The sequence below is a fragment of the Copadichromis virginalis genome, linkage group LG14 (assembly GCF_057382275.1).
Source record: "Copadichromis virginalis isolate Kocher_CV1m ecotype Utaka linkage group LG14, C_Virginalis_male_GT1.1, whole genome shotgun sequence".
Lineage (NCBI taxonomy): Eukaryota > Metazoa > Chordata > Actinopteri > Cichliformes > Cichlidae > Copadichromis > Copadichromis virginalis.
Genome location: NC_140631.1, coordinates 39,103,094 through 39,116,348, shown reverse-complemented (window position 1 = coordinate 39,116,348; position 13,255 = coordinate 39,103,094). Strand labels below are relative to the sequence as shown.

The following is a 13,255-nucleotide window of genomic DNA, read 5'->3' as shown; positions in this document are numbered from 1 at the left end:
TGCGTTTTGTTTCACAACGACGCTCTCGTTTCGTTATTTAGTCCTGCAGCTCTTTACTTTTCTCGCTCCTTAAACATCCCAGATCACTCTGTCACACTATGGTATGTCTGAATTATTTCCTTGTTAACTTATTTTAAATCTTATTTAACATGGAAGATTTAGAAGTTTAGCATAGTTTCCATAACATTTGACTATAACCTTCTATAGTTTCACATTTATCATCCTTGCAGACAACCAACACTGCCTTTTTTGGTCAAAATGAGAGAAAACAGAAGGAGGGTGTTTCTGTCTGCCATTTTCATTTTAAATGTCAGCCTAATGCACCTGGTCACGGTCACGTCGAACCCTGAAACAGCTGTAATCACTGAACTGCTGCAGCGCCACAGGAACAACACAACGCAGGTAAAGAGTCTGTGTTTGACACAGCTTCAGACATGCAGCACTGCTCTGATCCCAGTGACAGCAGGAAAGGTGGGAACCTCACCATATGTGCTGCTGTCTGAAGGGGACTGAGCGTCTCTAAACAACAGTTTTTAACTAAGACGCTCCGACACAAGTTACACACCTAAAACCCGTCAGCACAGTTCTGTACAGCAAAGAAATGTGGTTTCTATTTTGTTGATATGGTTGATGTTGTGATGCCTTTCGAATGCCTTGTCAGGCTTCATTTTAGATCTAATGTTCAGGCATTAAAGCGTGAACAAAGGGGTTAATACTCTACCCTACACACACTTAATACATATTAAGTGATGATGTATTAATCCTGCTTCAGGTTGGATGAGGCTCTTGTTTTTTTATCTTGTCATGAGCTCCTACCAAAACGAGTTAGTGGCCATTCTCAGTCGCAGATCTGTAAGTTTTTAAAACACGAGGTGTACACTACAGCCAGAAGGCTCACTGGATCCCAGATATCAAATATTCGTAAGCCTAAGAATTCAATCCCTCTCAGGCTGATTGAAATTTCAGTGTGGGTATTAATCTTTATGGATGCCTGGACGTTAAATTTTACTGTAACACCTGTTAGAACAGCTACACTACATTTTATTGGAGCTGAAAAAGCCTGGACCATTTTTACCTCTCAGCGGTGCCTCATGTTTGCTTGGCTTTAGAAAATGAAACCGCATTCAGACCCGGAAATAAATAAAGCTGGGCATACACTGTGAGAGTTTGGGCCCATTTTGAGACGATTTTCCAGTCATGTGACCATTTTGGGGATCGGCCCGAGTTTCGCCTTAATCGTGTGTTGTGCATCGTGTAGTATACATGGGGTAATGAGAAGCGATTAACACCTCACGACCAGCTCCCAATCAGCAATCGTATGGTGACAAGAAAATCAAACCTGTTTGAAATCCTGGTCGCCCCTCGTGAGGGTATCACACTGTGGAAGCAGTGCCACGGGCCGATTTAACGCAACCTTTCACACTGCGCATACGCAAACACAGAAATGGAAGTGAAAAAGACGGAGCAGCACGCCATTTCAGCGTGTGTGCAGTTGTGTATAAATGCACAATGTGAGCACTCAAGTCACATCAGAGCATCGGGCCGTATAGTGTGAGAACATGCATCGTGACCTACAAACTTCTAACCCCTGCCATTCAGTCGTACAGTTTGAGCTGGAGCTGAATAACGCGACTGAACCCGCCCCCCCCAAAAAATGCATAGTGTGTGCCCAGGTTAATGATGTTAATGATGGAGAAATGCTTTAACGTTAAGGATGAAGATGGCTTAGGATCTGATGTGGATGTTATAATAATACAGTTTAAGCAGCAGGTGTTTAACAGCAGGCCTTAGACCAAATCAGCAGCAATGAACTGCAGAAAACCAGTGAATGGAGAAGAAATTCTGGTGTGCATTTTTCACTATAGCCTAAATTTTTACACCTAATGGTTTTCCAATTAGCTGGAAAACCTAGAACACATCATCTTAGCATATCTAACCATGATTTCCTCGTGATATTTTAAACGCATAATAAAAAGCATTTTTAAAGTGACCATAACGTATACAAATCACATTCAATCGACACACATTTTGTTACTACAGAGAACCTTTGCAAAGCACCACCAGTAGAAACTATACGTCATCATCAACATTGCACATCATTAAATAAGGACTTATTAATTATATATAAACCTTGCAGTTACAGCAGATCCTACTGACCCAGAAAAACATCAGGAAGCATTCTTATGATTTACACGAGTGTTCCAGTTTTCAAAACATAAAAATAAAATAAAAAACTTTGCTCCAGTTTCCCAAAAGGACAAATCATTGAAAGAGTTTAGCAAACAAGGTCGGCCTTCTCCTCTGCTGAGACAAAAGGCCTGATATTTAGGGCAAACACAAAGGACAAAGTTATCACTCAAGGACCTTCTTACTTGTACTTAGACTTCTAACAATTGCTCTCATGTTGTACACAAGAGTCTAAATTTATCTAAAGTGTGATCAATAAGAAATTTACTCTGTGGATAATATGCTGCTAAAATAATTTGACATGCGTATTTAAATGTTTTGCAGCTGTGTGTAGATTTACTATGACACCAGGACATTTATGAGAGTCACAGCTTTGTTTTCCATTAGAGATCTCTTTACTTACAGCTTCATTAGTATTGGCATTATGCTGACACACAGTCATTGTGTCGTACTGATTGTTTTGTTGTTTCCAGCTGCTGAGTGCAGAGTATTTACCTCTGAGGTGTTCCAAAAAAACTGATACTGACCATAGAAAAATAATCAGTGATTGTAGGAGTTTACCCCATAAAATGATGATAACATGAATATCTATGAATATCAAGCTTGCCACATGTTTCTGACCATTTTTGCCACATGCAAATGTAGGCATCATAACTTGCAAACAGTCATTAAGTGCCAACTTTTTTCCACATATCAATTGTGTCAAATGTGCTCCAGTGCTAATACATGTGGGTCTGTATAATTTTATCAGCAATCCTGCAAACCTTAGTCCTGGCAGGTTTGCGTCCTTGTGTCTCTTTTTAGTTTCTTCAAAATTTAAAGATACATTTTAATGTTAAAGCAACTCTCCTGCTCAGACGGTTCCCTGAGCATCTCTATAACAGCTATGTGAGAAAAATTTGGGTACCCAAGAATAATTTAGCATTTAAGTAGCATCTTTGACACCAAAGCAGGTTTGCTAGAGTGGAGTGCATATATCGGTTAATCTCAAGATCATGTGGGGAACTGAGGTTGCTGGAAAAAGAAGAGGTTAGTAATCTGTTGTATTTCACTTTGCTGCTTGCCGTCAATACATCTGACCAGATTTTTGGCTGCTCCCAAAAATTACACTATTACCTCTGGTAACACTGGAAATATGTAGCCTATTCACAGGAGGCATGCTCTAACAGATGAGGATGAATGCAGTGAAACCAGTGAGACAGATTTACTGCTTAGCCATGATGTTTGGATTTCCTTTCCAGTGCCAAACGTAATTTAATGCAGCGACTTGAGCCATGTGTCTTTGACTGGAGGTGCCACAGGTGGGGCAAATGGTTAATGAGGACAAATCATAACCTGCCTGGGGCACCAAAACACTGAGGAATATATTGTGTGAGCTGAATCAAAAATGAAACGATTATAAACTAACCTGATATATTATTTAAAAAGCATGCATTGCATTACTGAGAACAAAGAGTTATTAGATAAAAACACAACATGGATCTTCTGTTTAATCTGAAGTGTCCTCTAAACCAGTTAATGCTTGTTGCTCCTGTAAACAAACAACTGTGATTTCAGGGCGTTAATATGCATCAGGCTAAACTTCAGTGGTCCCTTTAGGGAATATTAGAAGTGGAAATGTAAAGCAGGTCAGCTGAGATTATCAGAAAACCACAGAACCACTTTTATTAATAAAACAGCTGCTTTACTGAAGTCAATATTGTTGGGATTTTTCCTGCATAGAAAATATTTTGACGTGAAAATCACCAATGTGGTTCATTTTCTGTAAACCCAGTTTTGTTTACTATATAGCCAGAAATACCAGGAAGATATAAACACCTCTGTTAAGTGTGATTGCCCGGGATCATTGTGTTAACTAAATGCAAACCAACCAATCGTGCTTTGGAGTGCATGAACCTCCTGTAGGTTGATTTGAAGTTTAGTTTTCAGGAAGAGGCGATTGCATACAAAGTCTATGCAACGAGGTGGCTGTCACGCTCTGTGACTTTGTTGTTTTGATGCCTTACGTTATATCATTCAGAGCTTTTGTGTATTTTGGTATTATTGTTGAGAATCATATGTTCTAATGAGTTTTATGTATTTTTATGTTTTTAGAGACTTTGGTTTTATTTACTGTTTACTGAAGAGTGTTAGATTGATTTGGATTTCTTTTCATTTACATTAAATGAATGTAAATGGGCGATCGTGGCTCAAGAGTTGAGAGTTCGTCTTGTAATCGGAAGGTTGCCGGTTCGAGCCCCGGCTCCCACAGTCTCGGTCGTTGTGTCCTCGGGCAAGACACTTCACCCGTTGCCTACTGGTGGTGGTCAGAGGGCCCGGTGGCACCAGTGTCCGGCAGCCTCGCCTCTGTCAGTGCGCCCCAGGGTGGCTGTGGCTACAATGCAGCTGCCATCACCAGTGTGTGAATGGGTGGATGACTGGATATGTAAAGCGCTTTGGGGTCCTTAGGGACCAAGTAAAGCTATACAAATACAGGCCATTTACCATTTTACATTATTATTTCTGTATTCTGATGTTTTATTTTTCTAGAATTCTAGTTTTTGGTTAGTGTTTATGGATTTTATTTATATTTGATTCTCTGAATTTTCTTTGTATTTGGTTGAGTATCCTTAACAAAACAGGGCACCACAGGGAGAAACACACAGCATGAGGGAGATCATGACACTGACACAGAAACACAGGGCTTAAATACACTGGGAAATAACAAGGGGAATGAGACACAGAAGGAGAGCACAGCTGGGGGAAATCAGAACTGACGAGACAAGGAAGCAAAGTAGGATACACTCACATGAGACACAGACCTTCAAAGTAAAACAGGAAGTAGCACAGACGCAGACTTGACTAAGGGAGACAGAGCAACTAAGAAACAGAACAACAACAAAGAGACACAGAGGGCAGCTACTAAATACTCAGAAAACTAAACAGAATACAAGAAAGCCAAACCAAGACGCTAGACTATAGAATAAACTGGGGCAACAAAGAACTAAGAGCATAATACAAAAACTCAGACACAAGAAACTCAAAACACTGGGTCACCGGCCCAGGACCGTGACAATTTCCTGCACCCCTGTTACTTTAGTTCCTGTTTTATTTGGTCTCTTGTGCTTTTCTATTAATTTTAGTTCCCAGAAGTTAATGTATTATTAGTTTGAGCTGTGTTCTCCTGTGTGCGACCTTTTGATTACCTTGTGTTTGTGTATTTACAGCCATGTTCTTCCCTTTAGTCTTTGTCAAAGTTTGTTTGTCTTCTTGTGTGCTCTCTGCCTGAAATGTATTTAGCTGCCTTCTTCTATGAACTTTTGTATTCTTGCAAGTAAAGGCTGTGTATTTACTTTTGGAACCTGCGTTTCCGGGCAGCACGGTGGCACGGTGGTTAGCACTGTTGCCGCACAGCAAGAAGGTCCTGAGTTCAATTCCAACATCAGGCCGGGGTCTTTCTGTGTGGAGTTTGCATGTTCTCCCCGTGTTTGCGTGGGTTCCCTCCGGGTACTCCGGCTTCCTCCCACCGTCCAAAGACATGCAGCTTGTGGGGATAGGTTAATTGGATAATCCAAATTGTCACTAGGTGTGAATGTGCGAATGAATGTGAGCGTGAATGGTTGTCTGTCCCTGTGTGTTGGCCCTGCGACAGACTGGCGACCTGTCCAGGGTGTACCCCGCCTCTCGCCCTATGACAGCTGGGATAGGCTCCCGCGACCCTGAAAAGGACAAGCGGAAGCGAATGGATGGATGGATGACCTGCGTTTCCATTCCGGTCATGCAAACTCAGATACCGAAGTGACAACACGAAATGTGTTTTTGCACGAGTTGAAGTTTTGTCAGACTATATTTGGATTTTTTATTTGTTACTTTAGTTACAAAAGCTGGGATTTTTGTGATGCTGCTGACCATCGGAAATGGAAGACAAGCTTAGTGATTCTCTTCAAAGGCAGTGGGAAAAATTGCAAAACGTCATAATAGCTTCTGAAAATGTTATTGTAACATTTCTGTTTGTCGTCCTCGTCTTGTTTGCAGATAGGGGCACATATTTGTGGGTTTTCAGTGCAGCTGTATTCGTGTGAGTAATGTAACATGAAACTAATTATTAGCCAGGTCAAACTCCTGTTTTCTCAGACAGGTTTCATTAGACAAACCTCGCTTTCTCCTGGCTAATGTCAGATTACCCACAAACACTGACAAATATCTTGGTACCATATGTAGCATCTGGCTGTCCAAACAGCTGTGCTGGGGGCTAGTCATTTGTTAACGTAGTGATTTGTAGACTTCATTTCTACGCTAACAACTTTACTCACTGAGCTAAAGCATTCACATGCAGGCATAAGGAAATACAATTTAAGTTTCTGACATATAAATCAGTTGACAGCTGCTAGAGACACCCAAGAGACTAAATGTTTAAACTACTGCCATTAGTTCAAATATTGGCAATAAAAGAATATTTAATAGATTTTAAAAAAAGTGTTTCACAAAAGACAAACAAGGAAATCGTGTCTTCTTTTTGTTGTTCCTGTTTAATGACACAGGCTAAGAGAAAACAAATGCGTTACAGCAGTCCCAATGCACAGCTCTTTTTGCTGGAGACACCCAGCAGTAGAGCTGACTGCAAGTGGTCCAAGACTGGGGGTAAAGTCGAAGAGAGGCCTGCTGGGGATGAAAAATGCAATCACAGAGCTGAAGGCTGCCTGTACAGAGTGACTTCATCTGTAAAACATGATGCAGCAAAACACACAAGACTGGAGGAGGAGGAGGAAAAGGTGGAGGTGGAGGAAAAACATTGCGACTAAATGTGCAGACAGTGTGGAGGCGAATGTCAACATGTTCCTGATAGAGACATCTGCACATCTTGTTCTTTCTAGATTTTCATTTCCTTCCTTCCTGATTTCTCTCACGCAGCCTGTGACTGACACTTCAAATATGTGAAAGAAAAAGGCTGTTTTATGTCTCTGTACAGCAGTTGGTGCTTTAGTAGGGCTGTGCCCTTCCATGATATCTTCTGCGATAACACTGACTTAATAAAATATTGTTGCTATAGCAATGGCATGTATTCATGTTCCAAAGTGCGCACAACAAGACAAGCCCAAGTATGTCTGACAGCAAGGGCCGCATGAGCCTCTAATGACAATTCAGCACCTACAAATTGATTAAAAAATAAAAAAAATGTAAGAAAACAGTTTCTGCTGTTTCACCACTTGGGGATGAAAAAGCACAACACAGACTAAAGCCAGACGACGATGGAGGAGATACAAGCAGCTGGCGATGTGTGACCCGAAGGGTAACACATAAGTCCACTGAGCTTTGCTAAGTGCACTTCATATAACAGGAGGACCAAACTGTGCAAATTACCAATGTGGTCACGTGGTGGAAAAGCAGGGCTCTAAGCAGCTGATTAAAAAGCTCAACCCAAGACACAACATCCCAGATTTTATTATGTGACAGTGTTGTGCAACTCCTGAAGTGTTACAAAGTGAACATAGTTTTGTTATTGTTGAACTGAAGCGTTTAAAGGAGTTCTTTTATACAGAAATGTTGCTGGGAAAACACCAACTAGGCTGCTTTTGTGCTTACATTTGACTTATGCTGTGTTACTGGATATAATGCTGTGTCAATACTACTGCACTACAGCGCTGCTGCTGGCACCTCGATTCACACCTCAAATTAGGAAGTGTGTCATCAGTGACAGTAGCTCATCGGAAAAGGAGGAAAATGCTTTTCGTACACTTACACATGCTACTGCCCGCGAGCATCCATAAAACATCATTAAATTTTTTTTATATACCATCAGAAATATCATTATCATAAACTCTTTTGAAATACCATGACATGGTTTTGAGGCTCACCCCTATAACTCAGGTGATTTTTTTAATGTAATATTTATTTTATGTAAAGTTAAAAATTTTACAATGTTATATTAGGGAAATTTAAGGAAAAGAATTCAAGGGGCTAAAAATGGAGAAAAAAAAACATTTTTTTTCCTCTCATATATTCGTCATGTTTTCTCAACTCTGTAAATTTCCTTGTAAATTTGCAAGTTGGCTTGTAAATGTCAGGTTTTTTTGTGTAATTTTCCATTTTCATAAATGTGTTTTTCTTGTTAATCTGCCAGATTTCATATAAATGTTTCCATTTCTTTTGTATACTTTTGCCAGTTTTGTTTTTAACTAGTACATAGCAAATTCAAACAAAAACATACTAAACATACTAAAATAAGCACCAAAAAACCAAAATGTCAACAGTAAAGCTGCACAAATACAGTATATCAATCTTTAAAGCCTCTGTGTGTGCCACACAGAAAAAGAAGACACTGTAGCTCAGCAGATGAGTGAGCAGGAGAGACTGTACAGCTAAGACAAAGCAGCCCTCTGTATCCAGCACAATCAGCTGTTCACTCATTGTCCAAACACCATCACAGCACAGCTCAACAGCAACAGCTACAACCATCAGGCTTCTGCTGTCAAAGCTTAACAGTCAAAAATTTGTGGTTAAAATTGCAGAAATTATTCTAGAGCAAATATTTTGAATAACATTAATGTCATCATTAAGCTTTCTTTTTTGGATGTTAGTACCTGCATGCTTGCCAGAGTGTGGTTAAACACACACTCTGGGTTGAGTGCCTGCAGATTATCATCTTCTACATCAAAATACTGCAGGATAGAGCAGGGCGATATGACCAAAAATATTTATCACGATATACATTTGAAAATTTGCGATAACAATATAACTGATGATATAATTGACACTAGACAAAACACTTTACAACTCCACAACTTTATTAGTGCAAAAAAAACCCAAAACATCAATGTATTTCCACTTAACAAGCAGCTGTTTTTTATGTGCATTAAAGTTATATAAACATTTAACAGTGAAAATGCAAATTCCTCGCTGACAGTTTAACCAAAAGGCATTTCCAGCGGAAACTGGCCGACGTATCCTCAGCATAACCATGTATAATATCCACAAAACTTAAAGAGAGGTTATACACACACAATACGGTAATATTATGGTGAAGCACAGTACGTATCACTCCGCGAGGCTCCTGCCTACGATAGCCGTAATGCTCCGACAATTCATTGAGCGGTGCGGCTTCGTAGCTTTGCAAAGTCGTACTGAAACATTTGACAGATTTGTACCACATAAAATCGTTTTGAGGTCAGTAAACACAACCAGAATTCATACATAAGGCACACGGGATTATAAGGGGCTCTGTCGATTTTCAGAAAAATCAAAGGATTGATTTTAAGTGTGCCGTATTTTCCAAAAAAACACGGTAATAACGACGGCCCGCTAGCATGCGCTACCAAAAATAGTGCTTTGTTGTGTATCTGACGGACCACACCACTGAAGCTGCAGCATTTTTACAAACCAGTTCTGGTTCATCCGTTTCATTCAACGATCCGCTTTCTCCCTTCTCATTCACCATCGCCGCCATGCTTTTGCCGCCATGTGCGTATGAAAACAAAGGCACTGCGCATGCGTGTTTTACCCATATTCTATCACGATATTTAATTTTCTTATCGTTGCCCAACATTATAGCGGTATTACTGTGAACGGTATGATATGGCCCAGCCCTACTACAGCACCCTCCATCTTCCACCTCACATTTACATCTTCCTGTTATAGAAAGATCCAATCCACTCACCGATCTGTACAGGAAGCCCAGTTTGTTTAATGCGTGTATGAAAGCGCATGTAGAGCACTCATTGGTGCATCTGTCAAAGACAGAAATTCAACAATTCCTGATGAATGTTTGGATGGGCAACGGTAAATGTGTGTTGAACTTTGATAAAACACGAATATAAGATGGAAAAAAAGTAGATTTATTTTAAAAAGGTTAAGAGCTGTGCTGGTCCACAGCTCCAGCAGTGTTAGTGTCATATTAAAAAACACAGACCATCGTATCTGTTACACATTTTGCTGAGAGAATGATCACCACGTCCACTGAACACCTTCAGTGAGAAAAAGATATCACAATGTTTTAATTGTTTTTACTGCTATGCTGTGGGAATATTCATCAGCTGTAATAAAACCCATCTGATTAAAGTGTACTGAAAATTACAGTAATAACACTGCAGCAAGCACCACATTACCTCATAAAACACAATGCACAGGGGGAACTTCTAATTCCAACTGTATAACTGGAAAACTGCTTAAAATTTCAGTATTAAAGCTTGGTATGCTGCTTAAAAGAAAAATCTGCGATAAAACAGCACAAACCCGTACAGAAATATGAAGCTGAAAGGTCAGAGTGGGATGAGCATTGATGGAGGCCAATTTTACTCCCCAGACACTCCGAGTATGAGATGGCTTCAGGCAGGATCCTCACATCAACCTGCAGACGCCTGAGAGAGAAACAGAGGCTAATACTTCTCTCTTCAGTAGTGTTAAGAGGACGCGACCCTTTGCTTCTTATATTTTCACAAAGCAATAAGAGATGATAGAACAAATCTTTATATAATACACAAACAACCACAGAGTGCACACACCTGAGGCCTGACCACGGAGTACGATAAGGTGCTTATTGAAGCAAGTACAGGTTTAACCCTGGCTTTTCAGGTTTAAGATCCTAGTTCAACACAGCAACTTATGCTGCAGACCTAACCCACTCTGCCACAGATAACGCTCTGGGTAAGAGACCAGAAGGTACGAAACCACCTCCTACAGACCGATCAATCCGCTGGAAAATAGCACCAATATTCCCAGAAGAAGCTGGATGCGGGTCTGAAGTCTTTCAACATCAGTTTTTCAATATCATCTAAAGTCTTCAATGAGAAAAGCATCAACAAGAAACTGATTATTAGAAACCACTTTATTTAACATTTATATGCCCGCTCTCAGACCATTAACACCACTGGTGCAGCAGCTGAAACAATAAAGCTGCCCTACACGCATCTAAACATCATTTTAATGTAATCTCTCAGTTTTGTTTGTGTGTTAATGACAGAGCCGTAACGCTGATGAGTATCAATTTACACAATCAGCAGTTCTGCTGCATTTCCTTACCGGCTTCAAATTGGCTAGACTTTATTAATATGGTAAGTCCTTTCCAGTCATACTGGCCAAAGCCCTGAAAGCACACACATTCATGCAGCTCTGATAATAAACATTTCCTCTCTCACACTGTTGCTTATTCTGCAGCAGCTGTGTTGCTTTCATCTGTATTGTGAGTTTAACCTCTTCATATGTGTCTAATATTCCAGTTTACCTTTATGAATCAGCCGCATCGCTTCCTGTGTACTCACTGATGTTTGTAATTGGTCAGATGCTGCCAACGCCGCCGCTTTGATGTGAACACGCTCGCAGCTAGATTGATAAACCCTGAGTTGATACCTACCTTCGTGTGACTGTTTAGCCTGACTGCTGATGTCAGAGTGAGATATCTGAAACACATCCTGGGTATGCTGAAGGTGCTTTGTAGTGCAGGCTGCTGGTACAGGACGAAACAAATCTTCAATAATCCTGTGACATTTCAAAATGTCCTCATGACACATCTGCAGTCACAGTTAAAAGATTTGCAGTCATAAGTGAAAATCTTTAACCAGAGAGTGTTCTAATAGCAAATCATCGATGCATAAATCATGTCCTAAAAAAAAGATTTTTACAACTTATTTTGACCAGTCAGCTTCTTTTCTACCTGTTAGGCTTTAATTTCAACTTTAAATATTAGTCCTCAAAGAAAAAATGGAACCTGCCACTGCACTGAGTTGTATTGAACTATGGGATAGCAATGAGAGAGCCTGACAGCCATCAATCACGACATGTGCCACTAAATCAACCATCAAACTGAAGAAAAGCAGCTGAAGATCAACACTGACGGTAACCACTAACATGTGACAGCACTGTTCAGACTCGCCTGCAGTCTCTGCTGGACATGTGTGAATAAATTGACTAAAACACACTAAAGAAATGCATTTTTGTGACTGTAACTCGTGAAATACAAAGTGTGCTGCATAATCTGTACAACTTAAAGTCAAATGAAGGTCTACTCTTGCCCACATTGTTCCCAGTTTTACTCTAATTAATAAAACTAGAACTTACCCAACAAGAAACACCCAGTCCATGGTGGGAAATTAAAACCCATTAAAACATAGCTTAGATGTACACAGTCATAGATACCTTAAATTATAAATATTATGACTGGTCTTCTTCGCTCTTTCAATGTAAGGATTATGCAGACAGAAGAACCACGCAGCCTATTTAGTGCGGTGCTCAATCACCGCGACATCGTTCAGCTGGCCAGAACATAAAGTCGCTGTTACACGGACGCGGCTCGTGACATAAAAACCGTTATTCACTGTGTGTGACCAGTACTGACATGACATGACAGACATGACAGAACGCAGTAAAATCCCAATGACGGTGTAAAAAAAACAAACCCAAATAAATTAAGGTTTTCCTACCTGAAGGACGTCAGTTTTCCCGCCGCTGTCCGTTTTCTCCGTCTCGTTTTGAGCCTTTAGTTTTTAAAATGGGTTCTGAGGCACCAGCCGAATGCTGCAGTGGTCTCGTGCAGCAGCGCAGCCTCACACACATGCACGCAGTCGGCTCCGCGTGTGCCGCTGATGATGATGATGCCGCGCGAGCTCCGGACAGGGAAACAACAGAAGTGCGGGCACTGGGCGTCCGCGAGGGGCTCCGTTCAACCTGTTGCTTACGTCACGACAGCGCTCTCCATGGATACGTTCACATTGTTCCAGTAAACGCCACACAGGTGCTGAGCTTTTTGCTCACTTTGGAGCTAATCGCCTGAGTGAAAATCAATCGCAACCATTTAAATACCTGATAAATGCATTTTTAAGGCTCGTTCAAGTATAAATATCGGCCTGTTTGGACATAGAGCTTTTGTCTTTATACAGCCGCTTTATTGTATTATATCAGGGTTTTACTTAATTGTTTATTCTAATTTATTTAGATGTTCACTTATTGGGCTGCTTTATTTACCTGTTTATTAAATTCAATTGAGCACGTGAGTTTTGTGTAATATTTACATTGTTGAGCTTTTATTTTGTGATATTGCATTTCATTTAACTACTCTGCAATAAAATATGATCTTATGGGTTGATGTTACTGTTTTGGT

At 40.4% G+C, this 13,255-nt stretch overlaps 1 protein-coding gene across 1 annotated transcript in view; it reads right to left on the bottom strand.

Annotated features, from left to right (window-relative positions):
* LOC146694607 (glycerophosphodiester phosphodiesterase 2-like) overlaps positions 1 to 12,833 on the bottom strand; it is a 40,751-nt gene extending 27,918 nt beyond the window's left edge. The window contains exon 1 of the mRNA XM_085430865.1: positions 12,579 to 12,833. The gene's annotated coding sequence lies outside the window, so the exon portion shown is untranslated. The remainder of the gene's footprint in view (positions 1 to 12,578) is intronic.
* Between the last annotated feature and the right edge of the window lie 422 nt (positions 12,834 to 13,255).